This window comes from Lissotriton vulgaris, chromosome 4_1 (assembly GCF_964263255.1).
Source record: "Lissotriton vulgaris chromosome 4_1, aLisVul1.2, whole genome shotgun sequence".
Lineage (NCBI taxonomy): Eukaryota > Metazoa > Chordata > Amphibia > Caudata > Salamandridae > Lissotriton > Lissotriton vulgaris.
The window spans coordinates 1,242,808,481-1,242,830,215 of NC_141691.1; positions in this window are offsets into that span (position 1 = coordinate 1,242,808,481).

Consider the following 21,735-nt stretch of genomic DNA (forward strand, 5'->3'; position numbering starts at 1 on the left):
AAGGACCAAAAGGCCACTCTATGCAGCCGCCCACAACCTTGTGATCCCAGTAGTGATCTCAGCAGTCACAGCTGATCTATGATATGGGCTCTGTCTCTGAGCCTATCTCAGTGCACCATATATTCCCGGGAAGCCAAATGCTCCAGTGCCGCTGCTGCAGTACAGTCCCCTCACACTGCGACCTGACCTTGTTAGGCTCAATCGGCCTCACCTCCCTCTGGTGGCAGCTCGCGGAGGGGGACCGAAACAGAGAGCCTTGGTGAGAGCGAGAGCAATGAGTAGGGGGTTCAGTGAAAATCCACGGCGGCCCAACGGTGGCAGCTCCGTTTCGATAAAAGAGCGCTTATCCACAATAACAGCTTCAACTCACTGTTCGGCTTCACGCCGCTATCTCATGCCACCTCTGTAAAGAAATGTCCACAACAGAGGGGGCTCTGGGCTTTGGGCGGCAGGACCTTTTCTGAACAGGGGGAGTAGGACAGCAATCCTCCGTCCTCCGTCGTCATCCTCCTCCTGAGCACAGAGCACAGAGCGTTCGGTGAGAGCGCAAAAACCTGGTCTGGATTCCGCAGCCCAGGCACAGTCTCCTGTGCATCTATGGAGAGCAATGCTAAGGTCCAGACCACGTTCTGTACAGTGGTTACCAGTTGCCATAAGATCCATATTCAAGCTGCTTTGCATCACCCAGAAAGTGATATATGGAACAGGGCGGCTCTTCATCAGGATTAAAATCACCAAATACATTCAACAAAGGAACCTCTGCTCTAGATTGGCAACTCACCTCAAAATACCAACAAACAAGAAAGAAAGCCAAGGTAGTCCATCCTTCTCTGTTCAAACTATGGAATTCTCTACCCCCTAAGTTGGCTCTACCCCACATAACCACAATACTCAAACATGAATATACAGCATATCCAAGTGCATTTAAGCAGTTATTTGGGTGTATATGTCTACCCAGATATGTGTATTCCTTTGTATAAATGTGTTTATAAATAAATAGATTTTCCTTATTGTTTCCTAACAAATGTACATATTTCTTATGGTTATATTTCTCTATGTTTAGCATGTATATAGATCACTGCATAAAAAAGTACATTTGTATGATAACTATTCATCTACAATTGCTTCGCTAGTGGAAGGGGGAAAATGTATGTTTATACATATATATATATATATATATTTATTCACTGGAAAAAACATAGGTTTCACACACGTTGTAGTTAGGAATTAGCATTAAAAAAACCTTGCAAATTCACTGAAAAAAACCATAGGTTTCACACATGTTATATTTAGCTGGACATTTCACTCATACGAAACCATTGAAATTCCCCCAAAATGGAAGTTGAAATTCATACTGGGTCTACGGAAATATATGGCTTGGTTTTAGGAGCAGAAACAGAGAACGTGTTTTTGAAACACACAGAGCCGAGCTTCTTCAAAAAAACAAAATCTAAAACAGTTGAGGCGGCATATAAGATATGGAGGGCCTTCAAGAAGAGCTTTGGCTTGGGCAGATTTAATGCACATACTAGATTGGTCAAGAATCCTACAATACCGCAGGACATCTTTTCAGATGTAATCTTTGGGGAGTGGGAACGACTGGGGGTTAAGAAGCTGGGGGATCTAATAGGGCCAGATGGTATGCAGCAATTCATGGTCCTTCAAGGGGTTTATGGAATGAACTCAAGAAGTTTCTTCAAGTATTTACAGATAAGAAGCTTTTTAGCCAGTAAGGCAGGTGGGGCACGAGGATTTGAAAATAACACAATCCTGCAGATTATTGAGGAGGGGCAAGGGTGCACAATTGGGAGGCTGTATGCGGAACTAATTAAGAATAGAGGTGATGACCTAGACAAGGTGGAATTAAAATGGATGAACAGATTAGGGATACTGCGGGGGATGTTTGGGAAATCATTACAGTTGAGTCAAGAAACTCTTCGCTCATCAGCTCTGCAAGCACAACATTTAAAAACTTTGTACACACTTTACTATACACCTGCCAAAATCGCACAATGGGGAGGGTCGCGAGGGATCACCTGCCTCGGATGCGATAGTATGGAGGGGGATATAATTTATATGTTTGCTACCTGTCCTAGTCTGCAGCCTCTTATACAAGCCATGGAGACATTTTTAGATGTGGCATTGAAAGTGAAGGTAAAGATAAAACCAGAGTTAATTCTGTTAGGGGTTGCAAATGATACCCCCCAAGGTAACCAAGAGTACTTTCTCTTTGTAGCAGTGGCAGTATTCCGGATATGTATAGCTACGGCTTGGAAGGATAGAACACCTCTACGTTACAGCAGTGGGTAGCAAGGTTGTTACACAGTTGTAATATAGAAAATAAGATTTACGACCGGAAAGGGAAAAGGGGTAGAATAAGGGAGCTACAAATCTGGGCTCCAATTAACGAATGGAGGAAAGGGGAGGGTTAACTATAAATAATTTGGAAATGTTTTCCTTTTTTTTTTCTCTCTTTCCCCGTCCTTTTCTCGTCTTATGTAAACATTAATCTTTTTCTATCTGGTTTAGTTCTCTTTGTTTATTTTTTTCCATGCTCTTATGATATAAAGTATTAGCAATGTATTGTAAATGGATTGTATTGTTAGTTCCTGATTCAAGATTTTGTGGAATTTGTCCTGTGGGGGAGGGGGGAGGGGGGAATAACTGTTTTTTTAAAAAAAATCTCAATAAATATATAAAAATTAAAAAAAAGAAATTCCCCCGTTATAGTTAGTTCAGCTAACTATAACTTGCGCACCCGCAATGCACTGCTGATGACGTTACATACTACATCACTCATGACATGGTCAGTGACATCACTGATTACATCACTGATGACATCATCCAGTGAATTTGTGTTTTTCTGAAATTTAAATATGTTTTATATATGTATATCTTTAGGTCGATGGAAGAATAAATGGGTATATAAGTGTTGAAATGGATGTTTTTTGGTAAAATTAATTGTATTACTGACTGATTAATTGTATCTTAGTGAATACCTGGGTTAGTGAGTAATGTTTAAATATTTAAATATCTGTATCAGTCTCACACATTTTTTGAATAAGTGGCTGCATGGGTTGGTGAGTAGCTACATGAGTGTCTATATAGGTTATTAGTTAGTTTTTTGAGTATCAGTACGAGTGTCTGAGTGTCTATATGGTACGGTGGGGATATTACTTAGCGCATAGATGCATGAATGAGTGACTCACTGTTTGTATGTGTTTTGAAGACAGCATGTGTGCAGGACTGTATGGGTGGATGAGTGTGTGTATAGGTGTGTTAGTGAGTGAATGACTGTCTCAACACTGTCTTTATGACTAAGTACATATGTTTTAAACTACTATATGTGAGTATTGGTGTATATAAGTAAGTGTATATGAGAGTGTGAGATTGGAAGAGTTCCTGTATAACTAAGTATGTGTTTCTATAACTGATTGCTTAAGAGAGTAAGTATGTGTACATTTCTGTACAAATAGGTGTAGTGTTGTGTGTATAGCTATATATGCAAGCAAATGGATGTTTGAAAGTTTATTTGAATGTGTAAGTATGTGTGTGGGTAACTCTATGTATGAGTGTAGGTGTGTAACAGTATGTATAGGTGTATGAGTACATATGATGAGTGAGTACATGTATGAGTGACTATATAGAACTGTTGGTGAATCAGTGGATGTTTCTGTAGATTTTGGAATTACTGAATAGGTTGTTCTAACTAATATTGATATCTCCATTGTTTTGAGCATGTTAGTTTCTATTTTTTTGAATGAGTGTATTAAAGGTTGTATTAGGGTAAGAGGAGGTGTGCCACTCTTTCACAAGGATGATGTCATCAGTGATGTCATTTGAGATGTCATCAGTGATGTCACTGACCATGTCATGAGTGATGTAGTATGCAGTGTCATCAGCAGTGCATTGCGGGTGCGCGAGTTATAGTTAACTGAACTAACTATAAAGGGGGAATTTCAATGGTTTTTTATGAGTCAAATGTCCAGCTAACTATAACATGTGTGAAACCTATGGTTTTTCAGTGAATTTGCAAGGTTTTTTAAATGCTAATTCTTAACTATATACGTGTGGAACCTATGGTTTTTTCAGTGAATTTGCAAGGTTTTTTAAATGCTAATTCCTAACTATAACGTCAATCAATAAATCAATCAATTGATTTCTAAAGCGCACTACATACCCGTGAGGGTCTCAAGGCGCGGCGGGGGCTGCTACTGATCGAAGAGCCAGGTCTTGAGGAGTCCTTTGAAGGCCAGCAGGCCCTGAGTCTGTCGTAGGTTGGTAGGGAGAGTGTTTCATGTCTTGGCGGCGAGGTAGGAGAAGCATCTGTTGCCGGCGGTGGTTTTTCCGGATACGAGGAACTGTGTCGAGGGCAAGGTTGGCAAAGCGGAGGCAGCGGGTGGGGGTGTAGAACCTGAGTCATCGTTGAGGTATGTGTGCATGGATGAGGAGCTTGAAGGTGATCCTCTTGTTGACTGGGAGCCAGTGCAGGCCTCTCAGGTAGGGTGTGATGTGGCTGCATCGGGGGATGTCGAGGATCAGTCATGCCGAGGCGTTCTGGATTCGTTGTAGTTGTCTCAGGAGCTTGGTTGTTGTTCCTGAGTAGAGGGTGTTCCCGTAGTTGAGTTTGCTGGTGACGAGGGCCTGGGTGACGGTTTTCCTTGTGTCAGAGGGGATCCATTTGAAGATCCTGCAGAGCATTCGGAAGGTGTTTAAGCAGGACAGGGTGAGGGTGGTTTCTTTCAACTTATACTTTGCATATTTGTTGATGTTATTTGAAATTCTGAATAATGCTACACATGTGGCCTAAGCTAGAGAGGCTCTATTACATTGATTGTATTGTTTGTTTGTTGTTGTCCTTTTGTGCACACCTAGAACAGCTGCATAATTCTTTCTTTCCCTCCTCCTTCCCCCCCCTTCACCCTCCTCCCCCCTTTTTGTTTGTTTGTCAGTCCTCTTCCTTACTTTGCATATTTTGGACACAGTTTAGAGATACTCCTGTATGGAGTGGTGAGTCCTTGCGTGTACTTTATAAAATATGTCCGTACCCCATTCGGTAAGTTACACGGAAGGGGAAATTAATAGACTAAAGCAATTACAATCCTTGCTGGGAGCGGATTTAGCTGGGGACAGACCACTGAGCTCAGATAAAGGAGAAAGGTTGATTCAATTGCGAAAAAAGAATACCCGCACACAGTTGCATGCGGAAGTTCTTCTAGGGCACTTAAAATCGAATACTATACCTGTAGGATTACAGGTGAGAAATATTCCGGTGATTTTTTTTCAGGACAAACCCTATTTGATTGATTTCAGTGGGGTTGGTACTAAATGCTCTCAGGACTGGATAGTTCTGTCTATTAATACAGCATTACGTATCAGTGAAGAAGAATTAAAGGAAATTAAAAAACTGGAGGAAGAGATACAGGGAGATCCGACTATAACTGACTCTAAAGCCCTATTGGACAATATTGAGAAGACCCTCTCCGACTTCAAAGCCCATACTGTTAATTTAAAAACAACCAAATTAAGTAGGGATATAAAAAACTTTATACAAGAACTGGTTTATCCCTACTTGAAGGACGATTTCTTCAAGAACACGAATCCGGGGAATCTGAATACTCAATACAAGGGAAGATCCAAAACAAGATTCCTCACTTTTTCAAATTCCTCATCGGATTCAGATCAAAGTGACGGAGGTTATTATTATCCCCCTTACCCACCTTATCAACCCTATTACCATTACCAGCCAAACCCACCACCCTTTATAGATAGAGGAGGGAGGCGAGGGAGGGGTTACAGAAGAGGGTGGAGGCAACCTCAATATCAACCTTTCCAATCCTTTCCACAGCCAGCTCCAGCACAAGATCCTAAATTTTTTCGGACCCGACAAAGAGTGTACCCACGTTAAATATGACCAATAACCTCCAGGGACCAGGTGGTAATCAGAGTAATGACCCCACGAATACTGAACCTATACCTATTTATAACTTGTCTAAAATATCTTTGACGCCAGTGGAATTAAGAGTGCTCCAGAAAGGATTATCCTTTGTGCCTCTTACTGTACAAGATCCGGTAGACACGAAAACTGAGGTCCTTCAGTTTCTCAGAAAGGTTAGGTTAAAAACCTTCTTTTTAAATCAAGAACAAAGTACAGAATGGAATGTCAGTGGACTGAAACTTAGATCCACCTTTTGCCCTGACTCAGCGAGCATGCCAGATGAAGTAATACTCTATGAGAACCAGGTGCTGAGGGAGTTAGACAAATTGAACAAAAAGAATATCTCTTACAGATATAATTTTTGGAAAGAAGATCAACAAGCACTTATCAGTTTGGCTAATAACCCCTTAGCAGTAATAAAACCTACCGACAAGGGTGGAGGGATTGTTCTGTGGGATAGTAATGAGTATGATAGTGCAGTATTGAAACAACTGAGTAATCCTGCACACTATCGCAGAATAGAAAATAGCCCTGCCCCGATGTTGAGAGCAAAAATCCTCCATCTAACTACCGACGCCTTAGATATGGGATACCTTGGCAAAAAAGAATATGAGTTTCTAAATACTTCGGAACAGAAGACACCCATCATATATGTACTTCCGAAGGTACATAAGGACGCCCAAAAACCTCCGGGTCGCCCGATTATTGCGGCATGTGGCTCAATGCTTGAGCCCTTAGCCAAATATATTGACACATTCCTCAAACGTTTTGTCTGTACCACCAAGGCTTATGTCCGTGACACTATGGATTTTATTCAGAAGGTGGAAGACTCGGTGTTCGATGGTGATCAGCAAATGCTGGTCACCTTCGACATCGAGAGCTTATACACCAATATACCGCAGGACGAGGCACTGCTGGTAATGGGGATGGTGTTAGACCGTAGGAGTAGACCTCACCAGGTCCCTACGAAATTCATCTTAGAACTAGCTAAGATCTGTTTGAAAAATAACTTTTTCACCTTCAAAGACTCCCTTTACTTACAACTTAAGGGAGTCGCGATGGGGTGTTGTTTCGCCCCGGAAATCGCTAATCTGGTGATGGATCAATTCGAGGGGGTGTATGTCTTTGGTGAGGCGAATCCATTTCGGCAGTTGGTGTTGAGATGGGTTCGCTTCATCGACGACATTTTCCTCATCTGGAATAGCAACAATGAGGAACTTGGGAGGTTCCATGAGTGGCTTAACTCGTGCTCCACGGACCTGAGATTCACTATGAGTGCCAGTAATGACAAAATCAATTTCCTCGATGTATGGATCTATAACAGCGAAGGCCACTTGAAAGTTAATCTGTACACCAAACCGACAGATCGTAACACACTTTTAGAATTTAGTAGTGGTCACCCCAGGAGCCTTAAAGAAAACTTGCCCTATGGGCAATTCTTACGTATTCGTCGCAATTGCTCCAACAGAAGCGACTATTTTGACAATGCGGATAGCCTAATGAATAAACTCTGTAATAGAGGATATCCCAGAAAGTTGGTCAGAGCAGCTTTGAAACGTGCGTGGTACACGCCCCGAGAAAATCTATTGACACCTAAAGAGAAGAAAGAGGGCACTTCTTTGACCTGCGTCCTTACATTTAACCCTAAAGCTAATAAGGTGAAACAGATTATCTCCAAAAATTGGAGACTTATAGAACACTTGGATATCCCCAAACCGCTATTTGCCTTTCAAAGAGGAAAAAATATCAAGCAGTATCTGGTAAAAGCAAGCAGAGTGATGACTAACAAAAAAGACACTAGGAGCCTATTAGGACTACCTCCTGTGATCGAACACTACCGTTGCATGAACTGTGCTGTATGCCCGAACACGAAAGACTTGAAAGTAATTGACATCAGTGGCCACACACATACGATGCATACTTTTTCTACCTGTAATACCAAGAACGCAATCTATGTAGTGACATGTCCGTGCAATTTGTCCTATATTGGGCAAACTACGCAAGCAGTTAAAATGCGTATCGGACAGCACAAGTCACGCATAAGGTGTAAGTATATTGGGGCGCCCTTAGTTCAGCACTATATGGAAGCAAATCACAATGAAGAAGATCTAACTTGGGCAGTCTTAGTTACCATCATGGCTAAAAACAAAACAGAACTAGAGATCAAGTTGAATCGAACAGAAGCAAGATTAATAGAGAGATACCACACTTCTGAAAAGGGACTTAATGAGCGAGATGAAATTTGAGCATTGATCTGAATCCATTGACCCCTTGCCTTTGACTTCTGAACTATATGTATTCTGATTTCTGACTTCTTCGAACCCATACTCTGTTGGTGCATAACATTGAGCCTCTATAGAATATGTTAATGTATGGCTCTTGTTATAAATGCTTTGGATAGATCTGTCAGATACATATTATTATATTGTTACTTCACCTTGAGGTGATCTTACTATGTACCTAACATGCACTGTTTACCTGCTGCCACAGATTGTATATTAGTGGCCTTGTTGTACTCATGGTGGTACTTGTCTCTATGTTTGATATTTGTTTACTTGAAGGATGTATGGTCATGTTGTCATCTGAAGAATGGGAACCCAGCGGTGGAAATGCAGATGTTATAATGTACTTTATTGGACTTGTGGATGCCATTAGAGGTAATTTCTAGAGTTATTTTTTATTTTTACTTTCATGTCTTTGACCTAATATTATTTTCTTTATTCCGTGTATCTTTTCTTTGTTTCACTTCTTGGTTTGGTGGTGCCCTCTGCACTTTGTCTTAAATTCGGATTGATGCCAATTTGGACCGTGCACAGGAGTCCCCCACGCTGGTTTATGAGCGTTTATTTCTAACTTTTAGAGCTCTGTATCCATTGGGGATCTGTAGTCCGCTCTCGATGTCGTTGAGGGGTTTGACGCCCGTCCCATTTTTGACACGCCCCCTTCTGTTGCGCATCTTCTGGCCGCCCGTACTTCCGCGGGTGCTTTCACTTCGAGAAACGCCATAGCCGACGTCTGTTCCACGCGTGGCTGTAGCCCCCTGTGAAGTAAGGTATGTTTTCTCTCGCCTTCTTCGAGTCGTGTGCCTTTGGCACGCCGGCTAGTTTGTCTGAGCCCATTTTGGAGGAATCGGCATGTAGTTGATAATGGGAGGGGTGCCCATACAGCCGTTTTTAGTTCCCCCCGAGGTTCGAGTGGGGAGCTGTCTTCGCTTGCGATTCGTACTTTTGGAAGTGTCTGTTACGATGTGTTGGCGGTGCAAATGTGGGTTCATTTTATTTTTCAATTCTTCGTAGACTTTGCACTACCTCTCCTCCCCCTAATTTAACTTTTGTGATTAAGAAAGAGGTTCTATTGAGCTCTGACGGGATATTCCTTTCTTGTCCTTTTCTCCCTTCCCTTTTGGACTCGAACTCTTGGCAGGAAGACTGTGTGACTTGAGCCACTTTGCAAACATTTACTGTCTTCATCTCCTTCATTTCGTACTGGGCGGACACATTGAAGACAATAAGGTATTTTTGCCAGTACTGTTGTTCCAGGCCCCTCTAGAGTATAAACTTCTGTGGTGAAGGACTTGTACTTATGGTTTATTTGTTTGTTGTTTTTTGCATATGTTTGCTCTGTGCAGATTTCACGAGATTTGAGCCGAGACGGTGGCTACTACCCCACCCTTTGTGGGTGGTAGTGTGGGTTGGCCATTTAAGATCTTCCCTAGACTGGACCAGGGCTTTGAAGATTAGGTATTTTTACCTGACTTTAGAATTTTGATGTACCTTTTGGCATGCCCCTGTCTTGTTACACCTTGGGATATAAAGGAAATTAACCCACTACACCGTATGTGTTTGACCTTGTCACTTGGTTGTGCTTTACACCCTTTAAGGTGTGGATGTGGATTTTTGAGTTTAGTTTCTTTTATTTAGTCTCCCTAGACTTACTATTGTTTTTTCTTCATTTTTTCTGTTCCTGGAGTTATTTCTGATTGAGTCTGGTTCTTTATTTTGGTAGACCTGTGTTGATAGAATCACTTAGTGACACTGCATTTCCACACGCATGGGGGAGAGAGGTTTTTTCAAAATTTAACTTTTGCAGCTGTAAAGTAATGTGTTTCCTTGTTTTAATAAGAAAGAGAATAAAAATAATATATGGCTTTGTTGTTATTAGAGTACCCATGTCCTGATGAAGCCTATATCATCTGGCTGAAACGCGACCGCGACTGCGTCGACACCTTTGGCTTTAAACGGAGTCCCTTATTTAAATCAAAGAAAGATTTGATTTACTCATTGATGCACCTATGTAAATATAAGCTGGGTATATGCGTTAACCTCCTGGTGCCTTTTTCGTTTGGGACTACCTTGTAGTTGTATACTCCACTAGACTGTTGAGGAGGTACATATGTAAATTGGTGTGTATATATATAATTGTATATATTCCTTTGTCCTGAGGGTACATATAAGTTACTTTGATATTGTATATGTTGTGTATATTTGTATATAGTGTACATGTGATGTGTTGTACATAAATTGCGTTTTTGTTGGGCCTTTTTTGGCTGTCCGCCCATATTTGTGTATATGAACTTTGATATATTCTTCTTTGATTTAATCTGTTCATCACAAGATAATTAATTATTTCTTGTTTGATAATTAAAAAATGGATTGATCCCTTCAGTACCATTTCTCTCTACTTTTTCATCTTTGGATGTCTCCTGCTCAGGTACGGGAGGGTGAGGTGGGCAGAACCCCTAATCATTTTTTCTAGTCTAAGCAGGACAGGGAGACAGCATTGACTTGCTTTGTCATGGAGAGGGCGGAGTCGAGGATGACCCCTAGGTTGCGTGTGTGGTCGGTGGGTTCCGGGGCTGTGCCTAGCGATGTGGGCCACCAGGAGTCATCCCAGGCTGATGGGTTGGGCCCAAGGATGAGGACCTCCGTCTTGTCTGAGTTTAGCTTCAGCCTGCTGTCCTTCATCCATTCGGTGACGGCCTTCATTCCTCTGACGAGGTTAGCTTTGGCGGTGTGGGGGTCTTCGGTGCGGGATATGATCAGCTGGGTGTTGTCGGCGTAGGAGATGATGTTGAGGTTATGTTGTCGTGCGACGTGGGCGAGGGGTGCCATGTAGATATTGAACAGTGGAGGGCTGAGGGAGGATCCCTAAGGGACGCTGCTGATGATCTTGGTGGTTTTAGAGCGGAAGGGTGGGAGGCGGACGCTCTGGGTTCTGCCGGAGAGGAAGGATGTGGTCCAGGCCAGGGCCTTCTCTTGGATTCCGGCGTCTGATAGGATGCGGTGGCAGACTGTGTTGAAGGTTGCTGATAGGTCCAGGAGGAGGAGGGCGGCTGCTTCTCCTTTGTCCATCAGGATCCTGATGTCGTCGGTGGCGGCGATGAGGGCGGTCTTGGTGCTCTGGTTGCTGCAGAAGCCGGATTGGGAATGGTCCAGGATGTTGTTGTCTTCGAGGTAGTGGGTTAGCTGTTTGTTGACAATCTTCTCCATGACTTTCGCCAGGAACGGAAGCATGGAGATGGGCCGGAAGTTCTTGAGGTCCTTGGGGTCCGCCTTGGGTTTCTTCAGTAGGGCGTTGATCTCGGCATGCTTCCAGCTTTCCTGGAAGGTTGCTGTCTCGAAGGAGATGTTGATTGTTTTCCAGAGGTAGGGCGTGATGTCTGTGCTGGCTTTGTTGAACATGTGGTGAGGGCAAGGATCGGATGGGGATCCTGAGTGGATGGAGTTCATGGTTTTGATGGTGTCTTCGTTGATGACGTTGGACCAGGCGGTCAGGCGACTGGTGCGGGTGGAGGTCGCAGGGGTGGTGGTCTTGGCGGTGGGTGCAGGGGTGTCGGAGTTAAAGCTGTTGTCGATGTCGGTGATCTTGCAGTGAAAGGAGGTGGCCAGTGAGTCGCACAGGTCTTTTGATGGTGGAATGTCGTTGGTGTTGGAGCTGAGGCTGGAGAGTTCTTTTACGATGCTGAAGAGCTCTTTTGTGTTGTGTGCATTGTTGTCTAGGCGGTCCTTGAAAGCAGTCCTCTTGGCGGTCCTAATGAGTTGGTGGTGTCTGAGGGTGGCGTTCTTGTGGGCTGTGTGGTTTTCTGGTGTTCGGCCGTGGAGCCATTTTTCTCCAGTTTCCGACAGGTGTGCTTGGAGGTCCGGGAGTCTTCGGTGAACCAGGTGGCTTTTTTGTTGGTGTGGTTGGTAGTGGAGGTCTTGAGAGGGGTGAGGGTGTTGGGGCAGTCGTTAATCCACTGTTTGAGGTTGGTAGCGGCGGTGTCGGGGTCGATGGCATCGGCGGGTGGTCTCAGGGTGAGGGTGGTGGTCAGTTGGTCCTTGGTGACCTTGCTCCAGCAGAGGCGTGGCAACTGTTGGGTGTGGTGGGTTTCCTGAAGGTGAAGTGGACGCTTCTGTGGTTGGTCCAGTGGGGTTCGGTGGTGTGGTTGAAGGCGACGTGTGGGCTTGCGGAGAAGATGGGGTCCAACATGTGTCCAGCGGCGTGGGTGGGTGTCGTCACGAGTTGTTTGAGTCCGAGGTTGGTGAGGTTGTCGATCAGGGTGGTGGAGATGGTGTTGTTGTTGTTCTCGAGGTGGAAGTTCAGGTCCCCGTGGAGGATGTAGTCCATGGAGGTGAGGGCATGGTTGCTGACGAGGTCGGCGATGGTGTCGCTGAACTGAGGTCGGGTGTGGGTGGTCTGTTGACGAGTGTTTCTCTGAGGGTTGTGTTAGGGTCGGTGTGGATCTGGAAGTGCATGTGCTCGGCGGTGGTGAGTGTCTCATCGGTGTTGGTCGAGACACTGAGGGTGTCTTTGTGGACGATGGGGATTCCCCCTCCAACTCTGTTGGTGCGGTCTCTGTTGGAGACATTGTAGCCCTGTGGGATGGCTATGGCGATGTCTGGTGCTGAGGTGGCATTCAGCCAGGTCTCCGTCAGGAAGTTGACGTCGGGCGGTGGAGTCTAGGAGGTTCCAAAGTTCGATGGTGTGCTTGCTAGTGGAGCAGGTGTTGAGTGGGATGCAACGGAGGTGGTTGGGTTCTCTGGTTGGTGGGTTGGCGGGCTGGAGGCTGGCGAATCTGCAGTTCCGGCAGGTGAAAGGCCCTTGGGTGTGCTTCAGGATTGCCTGGTAGCAGGGGTGGTCTCGTCTGGGGTTGAGTGCCGTCTGGGGTTGAGTGCGTGGAGGGTGCTGGAGTCGTAGTGCAGTCTGGTGTTGTGGCGGCCTCGGGGTTCAGGGGTACTGACGCTGGGTGCGGTCCAGGCACGGACGGGCGCAGACGGGCTTGGTCCTCCATAGGAGGCGAAGAGGGAGGGAGGAGCAGCTGGGAGGCAGGAGCGGGGCGGCGAATGGGCAATGGGGACAGGACACAGAAGGAAAAGGGGGCAGGGACGCAGAGGAGCAGCGCGGGAAGCGGGGAACGGGGGGGCACAGAGGGCAAGGGGCGCAAAGGGAACGGATTAGGAATGAAAAAATACAGAATACAGAATACAAATGCCAATACAATACAATGCAGATGTGTAGATGTAGCAGTACAGTGCAGAAAAGGAAAAAACAGTCACCAGACCGCAGGAGCACACCAGCAGCGAACTCCCAGCAGCGGCAGCAGTGGGGCAGAGTCACTGGTGCACCAGAGGAGCCGTGCGGCGTGGGGAGCGACCTTACCTGAGATCAGGGTCAAGGGTCACCCTCCCTGCCGGGCTGCGTCCTCCATAAGAGGCCAAGTGGGAGGGAGGAGCAGCTGGGAGGCGGGAGCGGGGCGGCCAATGGGCGATGGGGACGGGACACAGAAGGCAAAGGGGCCAGGCCGCAGGGGAGCAGCGGCGGGAAGCGGGGAGTGGGGGGGGCACAGAGGGCAAGGGGCACAAAGGGACCGATTAAGATCAAAAAATACAGAATACAGAAAACAAATGCCAATACAATACAATAAAGATTTAGCAGTACAGTGCAGAAAAGGAAAAAACAGTCACCAGACTGCAGGAGCACACCAGTGGCAAACTCCCGGCAGCGGCAGCAGTGGGGCAGAGTCACGGGCGCACCGGAGGAGTAGTGCGGCATGGGGAGCTACCTGACCTGAGATCAGGGTCAAGTCAGGGTCAACGTGGCTCAAACCTATGGTTTTTTCAGTGTATTTCAAAGGTTTTGTTAATGATAATTTTTAAATGTATTAATTCCTATATTTCTTTTCTTTTATACTACATTTTTAGGACAAATACTTATATTTATTTTATTTTTTAAGTTATATTTCATATTTTTAATGTAAAATAATAACAAAAGTAAATTCAAAAAGTTTTTTCTTATTACTCTTTTTTTTCAATATAATAAATTTCAATTCTATATAATTCCTTTTTCATTGTTTTTTTTTGTACAGTGATCGCACCATACTTTGTACGGTAAATCGTCGTCACGAATGCGCTATGATGTTAAGTGTTGCATCCACGTTTCTGTGTGACGGCATATAGGGCGCCCCATACTGGTATGGCGTGAAAGTTTCTAAATGTTCAAAAACATATATTTATGTATTTAATGAACATATTAAGGGAAGAGATTATCTGACATGGTAAAGCTCTGTGCCAGAAGGAGGCTTTCCTGCTCAGGGGGAGGGGGGGGGGGGGTTTGGCGCTTGAACGCTTCCTAAAAGTGACTTAGTAAAGTCTATAAGATTTCATTCAGTCACTTTTCGACTTATGCTGTGTCGAAACCTTGCACCTGCTTGAAGCAGGTGTCAGGATTGACACAGCATTGTGAGCATAGGGCCCCAAGAGCTTTGCTAGAACTGCCTTACGCTTGCAACCCAAGTCAAGCAATGTGTTGCCTTCACAGCACAAATACATCACATACATGTGTCGTTTTTGCCCCATAGTACACCACATTGTAAATATGGTGCATCCATAGTGCTGATGTCACATTACACAATAACTGGCATATCTCTAGGAGTGTACTACTTATGGTACATCTGTTGATTAGTGTTTTATTGTACTGAATAGATTACTACACACTGATCAATTAGTCACTACAAAACTATAACAGGAGTGACAGAGTGTTTAGTGGAACTGTAGGAATAGAGATTGGGGAATTGAACATATAAAAAGCAAATTTGAAGGTGCATAGAACAGTGCATGTATACTCTATAGGGATTTAAAGCACTCCATGCCCTAAGGCCCACTTTGCACCATGAGTACTTGAGTACTAGCTGAATGATTGCAATTCAGCAAGGAGAGTGTCTGCCTCAATGTATAGCAGCTTCACTTTGAGAACAATGTATAGATAAGCACATACTGCTCTGATTCATTTCAATACTGAAACAGTAGTGTGAGAGTGTTTGCTGAAACGGTAACAATACAGACTGGGGAATTGAAGGTATAAAAGGCAATTTAGCTGGTGTATAGAACAGTGGATGCATAGTCTATAGGGTTTTGAAGCAGTTTATCCCTTAAGGCCTACTTTGGTGCATGAGTCCTTGGGATACAACTGAATGCTTACAGTTCTACAAGAAGACTGTCTGGCTGAATATATAGCACGTTCACTTTTAAAACAGTGCATACATAAGTACATACTGCTGCATTACTCACTAAAATACTAAAATTACTCGGGTACTGACTGCATGATTACAGTTATGCAAGGAGAGTGTATGACTGAATCTATAAGAGCTTAATTTTTAGCACAGTGCATAGATAAGGACATTCTGCTGAATAGTTCAGTACAATACTGAATCAGCAATCGCAGAGAGTTTGCTGGAAGTGTAAGATATAGACTGGAAAATAGAAGCTATAAAAGACAAGTTTGCCAATGGTATTAAGATAGAATATCGACGGGAAAATATCGACTAGCATTAACATCGTGGTAAGAATATCGAATGAAAAAAATATCGTCTTAGTAAATATCGTTGAAAAAAATATTGTTTTGTTAGAATGACATAAATATCGTCAAACAAAAATATCGATGAATAGAATATCGTTGACTAAAAAGATCGTTGTATATAATATCGACAAAAAAATATAATGTGTTTAAAAAAAAAAAAAAATTCTGTATTATGTGTTTAAAAAACGTAGAAAAATACTCTTAGTAGTAATAATAAAAAAAAAATGTTTTTTACAAAAGATTTGTTAAAATTTTAGTAGCGGGTTATTGGTATTATAGGGGATAAGGGTGGGTAGTAATTTAAAATTAAAATTTAAAAATTTATAAAAAATAAACAAAATAGAAATTTAATCAGAATTCGAAATTTAAAATTTCAAAATAGAAATTTTCACGAAATTATATTTTTAATCATTAATTAATAAGTCATGTTTAAATTTTAGTAGTGGGTAATTGGTATATTAGGGGCTAAGGGTGGGTAGTAATTAGAAATTTATTAAAAAAAAAATATATATATAATAAATTGGAAAAAACTCAGAAATAGAAATTTAACAATAAAATTTAAAAATTTAAACGAAATTATTTTTGTAATGATAGTGTAAAATTTCATATTAATATTTTAGTAGCGGGTTATTGGTATAATAGGGGATAAGGGTGGGTAGTAAATTAAACATTATGTATAAAAAAAATTGAAATTTAAGAACAAATAAGAATTTTAAGCAGAATTCGAAATATAAAATTCAAATTTTGATTTTGTCACGAAATTTTTATTGTAATATGTATATTGTTTACTATACTGCACATTCCCTAATTTAAGTTTGATTGGAGTTAGAATAGTATTTATTTTAAATTTATTGTCCAGCACATTCCCTGAGTTAACTTATGTTTGGAGTTAGAATAGTAATTTATTATTGTTTACTATCCAGCATTTTCCCTGACTTATGTTGGATTGGAGTTAGAATAGTAATTTATTATGGTTTACTATCCAGCTCTTTCCCTGACTTATGTAGGATTGGAGTTAGAATAGTAAATACTTATGGTTTATTATCCAGTACTTTTCCTGACTTATGTTGGATTGGAGTTAGAATAGTAAATTATAATTGTTTATTATCCAGCACTTTCCCTGACTTATGTTGGATTGGAGTTAGAATAGTAATTTATTATGGTTTATTATCCAGCACTTTCCCTGACTTATGTTGAATTGGAGTTAGAATAGTAAATTATTATGGTTTATTATCCAGCACTTTCCCTGACTTATGTAGGATTGGAGTTACTATAGTAATTTATTATGGTTTACTATCCAGCACTTTCCCTGACTTATGTTGGATTGGAGTTAGAATAGTAATTTATTATGGTTTACTATCCAGCACTTTCCCTGACTTATGTTGGATTGGAGTTAGAATAGTAAATTATTATGGTTTATTATCCAGCACTTTCCCTGACTTATGTTGGATTGGAGTTTGAATAGTAATTTATTATGGTTTACTATCCAGCACATTCCCTGAGTTAAGTTATGTTTGGAGTTAGAATAGTAATTTATTATGGTTTACTATCTGGCACATTCCCTGAGTTAAGTTATATTTGGAGTTAGAATAGTAATCTAATATGGTTTACTTTCCAGCACTTTCCCTGACTTATGTTGGATTGGAGTTAGAATAGTAAATTATTATGGTTTATTATCCAGCACTTTCCCTGACTTATGTAGGATTGGAGTTAGAATAGTAATTTATTATGGTTTACTATCCAGCACATTCCCTGCGTTAAGTTATGTTTGGAGTTAGAATAGTAATTTAATATGGTTTACTATCCAGCACTTTTCCTGACTTATGTTGGATTGGAGTTAGAATAGTAATTTATTATGGTTTATTATCCAGGAGTTTCTCTGAGTTATGTTGAATTGGAGTTAGAATAGTAATTTATTATGGTTTATTATCCAGGACTTTCCCTGAGTTATGTTGAATTGGAGTTAGAATAGTAATTTATTATGGTTTACTATCCAGCACAATTATTAATATTTTTTTTCCAGCAGTATCTATTTATTATTTTTAATAAGAATCATATATGTTATGTAGTAATATTCATTTCATAAATATACATTACAAAAATTTTATAACATTTTTACATTAATATGAGAAGTCTAAATTAAGAAACAAATTTTTAAAAAATTTATTTTATTGAGAGTTAAATTTGGTATTGCAAAGATTTTACACTTTTTCATAAAACATTTTACATAATTTTTGGTCACAAATTATATAGCATTTTTTTACATTAATACAGTTTGTATTATACATAAATTATTATATTAAATTTTAATAATTATTATTAAAATTTAATATATTACATATTTATTATGGCATTGTTTTTATCAACATATGTACATAACATAAATTTACATTTTGTAACATCAGAGAAAAATATTTAACAATGAAATACATTTTTTTAATAAATAACAATTAATACATAACTGTTTTAAACATATTAATGTATCTTTTACAATATTCATATGTTTTTTAACAAGGAAAAAATATTTATTAATACATATTGCATATATTATGCTATTTAATAGCATTTATTTTTTATTTAAAGGCTATTTTGTCCTATTTTAGTTTTTATTATGCAGCCATTTTTTTTTTGGAACTTCACTTTTTATTCTATCAACATCGTTGTTTGGGTCATTTTAGAAAACGGAAGCTCGTGGTTGGGAGCTGTTTCTTGTTGGTGAAGGTAAGTTTGTTTCACATTACTTTTAAAGATATTTAACTTAAGTTTAGTGATAGTTGTAGTGTGTACGTGTCGATATGTGTAGTACTTTACATATTATGTGCGAATTACGTGTTATTTAGCGTCGTTATGGAGAACGTACTTTGTGAGGTATTTCGAACAAATGTAACGTTTACTGTTGTATTAATGGATGAATTCGGATTGTTTTTATGTGTTATATGCTATGTGTAGGCTATGCGTATTTCCAATGTTTTGAGGTTGTTTTTTATTTCAATAATTTACAGGTCTTCGTTTTGGTGACTAGATGGACTGTGACGTTTTTTTTTAAGCAGGTACATATTTTTAATAATGTCCTGCATTTTCGGGGTCTATACTTTTTTTATTCGTGAAGATTTATCACCTTTTTTATGGTTTCAAATTCGAGAGGATTGCTACGGGAGTATTATCAAACAGTTGTATTTTTTGCATTTTGTTGGGATTTTTCGATATTGGATATGGATAGCTTTTGGTATTATTTCTGTGGAAATCATCACCATGGAACATATTCTACAGCAGCAGAACCGTAAGTAAAAGTGATATTTAATTTTGGGTTGCATTGTGGTATAGTGTACTATTTAGTTAAATGTTATGTTATTATGTCTTGTAAAAATATATTATTGATAATTTTACATGACATAATATTACGACATTTAACTACATATTATCTTTAATTATGCTTTGCTCACTTTTTTGGATTTTATATTTAAAGTATTGATTTAGCTATTAGATCTAAGTATGCTACACCTTCTATACTTGGGTACATTCTAGTTTTTTGCTGCAGATATTCGTACATGTTTAATGTTTGTTTACTTAGTTTAGGGCCTATTTGAGAAAGGGATTGCTCTATTCTGAGTTCTTGGTAGCTTTGCTCCTTTTTAATGCTTTGGATCAGTTTGTGAAGTGTTGGTTGACTTCTTCCTAAAGTGGCTTGGAAGGCATTATGCCATCCTTCAACTGCATTATTAGTTTTAGCTTTCTGGGCTATTGTACTAGCATATACATTCCACCATGGAATTTGAAATTTAGGTTGTCTACGGTGGCCTGAACGATGTAATCTTCCAACCCAGGTATCTTCAAAGTAGTCTAAGAAGGGAGTTAGTATTTTTTCATTGGTGCGGTAGAAAGGGCTGTCAATTAATAAATTGTAGTAGTTAGCTACTTCTGTTGTTGGTACATATGCTAATGCAATCAACTTCTTTATTTGATAAGCAAAGTTACTGTTTGTACAATATTCAATGCTTAAAGTTGATTTTTGTAAGTGCCTCCATATGCTTTGGTTGTAGTGATAATAACAACCTTGTATGGAGGTATGGGGATATATTTTAAGGATAGCTTGAATCATGGCCATTTCAAAGTCTATTACAATTCTTTGAGGATAGTAATTATCAGTTAATTCTTTGATCGTTGTTAAAATTTCAACGTAGGTAGTATTTGTTTTGTTTGGCAGCAGAGTATAAATTAGAGGGATATTTGTATCTTGGTATTCCCCATGAATGGTGTAAAGTTGATAGAAAGGTTTGGGACAAACTTTAAAAGTCCCGTCCATCATCCATGTTTCACATGATTTAAGCTTTTGCAAATTACTATTAGTAGCAAAAAGTAAAATTCTTTTGTCATGACTGTTGTTGTCATACATTAAGAATTTATCCTCATTATGTGTAATGGTATATTCTGGATATATTTTTATATCCTGAAAACTTTCTGGTGTTGGTGGAGTTGGATCAGAAGCACGTTTAGTTTTTGCAATTAATCTCTTTAAGTTGGGAATAGAAGGTAGCTGTCCTGTCACATGTTCAGGCACTTTGCTTAAAACATTTTTCAAAATGCTAGTGCTTGTTTCTTGTGATCCTGTACTAGCATCTTTCAATGTTTCTAGTGCTTCTCTCACTTCCACTTCAGTTACATTTGGTGGGTGGTTATGCTCACGTACATTTATCACATTGTTATCAACAGTTGTTGCTCTACCATAGCATGCATTTGAGTAATATTTACTACATTTCCAATGGGTCTTATTAGCTTTCACTCTTTCTTGGGTGTAGGTGTAACCCATGTAGCTCAGCATTAGTTTTCCTTTTTGCGAAGTAATGAAAGTAGCTCCAGTTGCCATGTCTAAGGTAGATCTGTGGAAATATATATATGTCTTTTTTAGAACATTGAACACCATTTTAGAGGTGTGTATAAGACTAGGCAAAAGTGTGAATATATACTTACTATGTGACTTCACTGGTAAACCTTTTATTCTTATATCTTTTTCAGAAATGTCTCCCTTTTAAGTTCTGTAGTAGTGTTAAAGAATAATAGAAAGAAATACTTTAGTGTAATAGGTGTATCATTTTACTTTCTGAATTGTTATACATATAGTGACTATACTTACTTGATGTAGTAGAGGATGTTGGTAGTGTAGTTGTAGATAGGCAAATAATTTTGTAGAGTCTGTGGAAAAAATTAGCATTGTGTTACTTGTAGCATTTGAATGATAGTAGTTGGATACATATTATTTACATTGTACATTTACTTAGCAAGTTTAAATAATTTTTATCAGGTATCTAAATAGACATGGATAAGGTATTTTAGAAATGTTTTTACATATAATTGTATTGTCGTTGTTGATAGGTTCCAAATGTTTAGTTTTCACTCTAAAGATGAACAGTTTTAAAAATAGGGACTTCATCTACTTATAGTAACTTCGAAGGAAAAATGGTATTTAACTTACTTGAAGTGTAGTGTGATGTATTGTAGTTGTAGTCGTTGGTTTGTATTCTCTTCTCTCAGCAAGGTAACCGTTTTTCTCCAAGGTTGGGCCAAAAATGGTAAATTACGTTAAGTGTGTCATTGTATTTATATTAGTGAGTTAATTAATGGTACTTTTTGATTGGTTCAATTAGTGAAAATTCAAATTCATTGGTTGAAAACGTTATTTGCCATGGGAAAACCGTTATTTTCGTAAGACTATGTTGTTTCTCTATTTGTTTGTAAAAGAATATAGTAAAATGTTTTATAAGTTACATTTTTGTGTAATATTTAAATCGTTTATATTTTGAAAATAAAGAAATGTTTTTCATATTTAGGCCATCGGAGTGTAATATTGTATCTGTAAAAGGAAAAAATGTTTCCCTATATAAATATTTTATGTTACAAATAAGTAATAGGAAAACCAAAAAATAATATGTGTTAATAGTTTTGTAAATTAAATACCAAAAAAAAGT